This window comes from Tenrec ecaudatus, chromosome 1 (assembly GCF_050624435.1).
Source record: "Tenrec ecaudatus isolate mTenEca1 chromosome 1, mTenEca1.hap1, whole genome shotgun sequence".
Classification (NCBI taxonomy): domain Eukaryota; kingdom Metazoa; phylum Chordata; class Mammalia; order Afrosoricida; family Tenrecidae; genus Tenrec; species Tenrec ecaudatus.
The window spans coordinates 103,776,678-103,780,693 of NC_134530.1; the positions used below are offsets into that span (position 1 = coordinate 103,776,678).

At 40.5% G+C, this 4,016-nt stretch overlaps 1 non-coding gene across 1 annotated transcript; it reads left to right on the forward strand.

Moving 5' to 3' along the window:
* Positions 1-537: 537 nt before the first annotated feature.
* LOC142437767 (small nucleolar RNA SNORA9) lies at positions 538-672 on the forward strand. The gene has a single exon (XR_012782288.1). It is a non-coding gene; the product is annotated as a small nucleolar RNA SNORA9 (small nucleolar RNA).
* The last annotated feature ends 3,344 nt before the right edge of the window (positions 673-4,016 follow it).

Sequence of the window (4,016 nt, forward strand, 5' to 3'; positions counted from 1 at the left end):
AGACCACATGGCAAGGTCCGAGAGAGAAATACAGGAAAGTATGGAACAGAGCTCAAACTCCTAACAGAGACCAGGCTTCCTGGCGAGGCGGCGACTAGTGGAACCCCCAGATGATGGCTCTTTGTCACCCTTCAGGCCTGGCCCTGAACGCACCCTCTGGTTAGAATAATCATCCATGTAAAATCAAAAGGGAAGCATGTAGACAAGCACAAGGTATGGAAGATTAGAAGAGAAGCAAGGATAGAAACAGGAATCCCAGGGAGGAAGTAGAATTAGGACACTGAAGGGATTGCAACAGATGAACTGATACAAAAAGTGCATAAATTATTGAATGTAAAATTGATAACCTGCTCTATAAACCTTCAGCCAATTCATAATAAAAGTTTTCTAACGAATAAATAAAGTTACAGTACACAGTGATAACAAAATAATGATGACAAATGCATACATTGGGATGATAGTGGATGTCACTGAATTGTACACTATAAATGGTTTAAAAGTTTTGAGTTTGATGTACTTGATTACAATAAAATTAGACTGCAAGCCTCCAGCGTGCTTGGGTTTGGAGTAACCCTGTGCATTCCTACAGTGCTTGCAAGAGCAGCTTTGAAAGGGTTTGAGGCCTTGCTCTACAGTATCTGCAGAGCAAGGTTATAGAAATTTCAGACATTTAGGAAAAAAAAAAAGAAAAAGAAAAAAAAAGAAAAGAAAAAGAAAGAAAAAAATAAAAAAAAATAAAATTAGAGTAAAATTGTTATTTAATTTTTCTTAAAATTTTAAAGCAAGATATAGTACCTAAACTTAGGGTATCACAAGAAAAGTAGCAACAAACTTGCAAATATGAGGAATCAAATACTGTAATTACTAACAATTAAATCACCTACTTCTGGACAACATGAAAAATAAACAGTTAATGCTCTTTTGACTTATCCCATGACTGATCAGGCTTTTGGTTACTGGCATTGAATATGTGCCAAACCAATGTAATCAGCGTTTTACCTGAGAGGTTTAAGCTGCCAGATTTAGATTAATTTCAGTAGTGGTGAGTTCCTGGAATATGAAACCAGTTGTGGTCAAGTCGGCAGTGACTCAGAGGAGTCCTATGTGTGTAGAATAAATGCGTGGTAGGGTCGCTTCACAGAGAGGCCATGAGTTTGAATCTGTAGACTCCATAGCAGTGGATTAGTTGATGATGGTTTAGGAGCTCACGTAATAGATACTCACTAAACACTGAATGAATGGATGCACAAAAGCAATCCAGGTTTTCTTAGAGAGTTACTAAGATAACTTCTTTTCGTTTTTGCAAATGAGAGGAATGTAAAAGAACAGCGATTTGAGGACTTAGAAGAAATGAAGAGAAAAATGAGGGAGGTGCTGCCAGCCATCCAAACAGATGACTTTGAAAAATATTTCTGAGACTGAAATCACAGATTTTAGAAATGTATTAAGTATAATAGAGTGAACTTGGAAGGTGATAAGATTGGTAAAAATTATTTATATATTAGCTTTGGGGGGAAGTCCTTTGTTGAGGGTCCCCCTTGTATATATCAGGAACTACTGAGCTAAGTTCACAGCACAGTTCTGGGGCTATGTGGGGAATCCGAGGACACAGAGCTGGTTTCCAGCCACGGGAGCTGACAATCGAAAGGGCAGATAGAAAATAATGCAAATCCGTGCGTGAGAAGTGTCTGCGTGATGTTTGTTGGTGTGTCTTTAAATACACTGTAGTCTTAGAAACAGATTTTAGAACAGCTTCGTGTCACTTTTAAAAGGGGGATAATCCATACATAGCGGAACAGGAGAAAAAGCGCCAAACACGATGACTGTTTCTGGACGGCAGGATTTCAGGTATGTTTTATTTGCTGCTTTTCATTTTCCTGCTTAAAACATAAGTTTTCAAAGTGCAAATGAATTCTTGTTGGCTTCCACACACAGTGCCCTGTGGATAGCAAAACGAGACGTGGCCGGGTCACGTGCCCCTCATCCCTGGGCCTCTGGGGCCCCGCATCTGCCTGAAGATCTCTTTTCTGAGGACGTATCAAGTAAGCAATCCGGCCTGCCGTCGTCACTGCTAAGGAACATTCCGGCTGTAGTTCTCCTAAGACTGATCTGTTTTGTTCTTCCGGCAATCCATGGTATCTTCAGTGGTCTGTGCCACCAGCACGGTGCAGGCGCACCCGGTCTGGTGCCTTCCTCGTCCACTGCCCAGCTTTTGCATGAGCATTTCCACAAGGAGGAAAGTCACAAAGCACTAACAACCCCAACCCCCCACCCCCACCCCCGGTCCCAGAGACTCGAGGAGCCGTAGATCTAAACAACAAACACGAGATGACTACAAAGGTCCTGAAGTGAGCTAGCAGAAACATATTAATATGAGAGCAAACTAATATTCAGAAATATGAAATATTATGATCCATGTCTCATAGACAATATCAAATTAACTGCCACTATAAAACACTATGCTGATTCAATTCAATTTACAACCCTTTGTTTTAAAGCTGTTTCATAGCTACTATGTGCAATTTATATTGGCTGTTTAGTTCCCCGCTGTTTCTGCTCTTGCTTCAAAATTTGCCCTAAGAATTCCATTAATTTATAAATGTTTATTATTACTACAGGAAAATAATAACAGTCAAAGAAAAAATGGATCACCAGCTTAAAATGTTCAATTTTCTGTTCCAACAGCGGCAGGCACTTAGAGGCAGGAAGTAATTAGATTACTGATCAGACTTAACCAAAAAAATGTAACACCAGAAGAGATCATTGACTTATTATGATAATTACTTTATATTATAGGACCAGACCTCATATTTTTCTCTGCTTTGATTTTTGTCTCACTTCTGAACTTTCAGTTCCCAGTCTCTACTCCTCATGCCCCCACCCCCACTCCTCATGCCCCTGCCCCCACTTCATTGTTAAATTATTCATTTTCAATTAATCCACATTACTCATGAAAACTGCATTCTATGTATAGAACAAAATAGAACTTCTCATTTGGGTTTCAGAGTCTGTAATTCTTTATGGGAGCAGAAAACCTGATCTTTCTGCCTTGAGGGTTGGTGGGCTTGAGTTTCCAACCTTATGGTTTTGCTGCCCAATACGTAACCCACTACATAACAGGATACGTTAGTCTGGGTAGACTAGAGAAACAAATTCAAAGACACTCATGTGTATAAGAAAAGCTTTATATACAAGAGCAAGTGAATATTGAGAAAACATCCCAGCCCAGTCCAGATCAAGTCCACAAGTCCGATATTAGCCCATATGGCCCATATCAATCCATAAAGTCCGCTTCAACCTCATGAAACACATGCCACGACACTGAATGCAGGAAGATCACAGGCGGTGGTTGGAAGTCTTGTGGATCCAGTGGTGGTAGATGAATCTCAGCATTGCCATGGGTCTCCACATGGCTCCAGGATTCTAGCATAGCTCCATGCATCTTGTCTGCAAGCATGCCTCACAGGGAATGAGCATGTGTCCCACCTCAGCGAGCTATTTATCTCCTTAGCACCTCCAAATGAGGTCATCGAGCTGCGACCTGATTGACAAGCTAAACTCCACCCTCCACTCTTAAGTCTTAAATTGACAACAGATTATGTAACTACCACACCGGAGATTCCTATTATAACCATGCAGGTAGCTAATATAAATGCATAACATATAGTTTGAGAGAAGAAACCTCAGATCTTAGATACACATAAAACCAAACTTCTCCAACGAGATATGAATCACCTGTGTTGGCACGCAGAAAGGGATCGCTCATGATCCATCAAAACGTACGTCTAAGTTCCTGCTGGGTCCTACATCATTCAAGTGGGCCGTTGAAATGCAAGCGGAAAGGGAAATGAAAACCTCCAGTGAAAGGCCCAGCACATGGGGAAACCATGGGGAAATCTGCCCACAGACCAAAAAAAAAAAAGAAGAGTTAACTGAGAAATGAATGAATAATAAATAAACAATCTAACTGCTCAAAAGTGGAGGAGATTAGAACTGAAAAAGGATGTGATACTAAA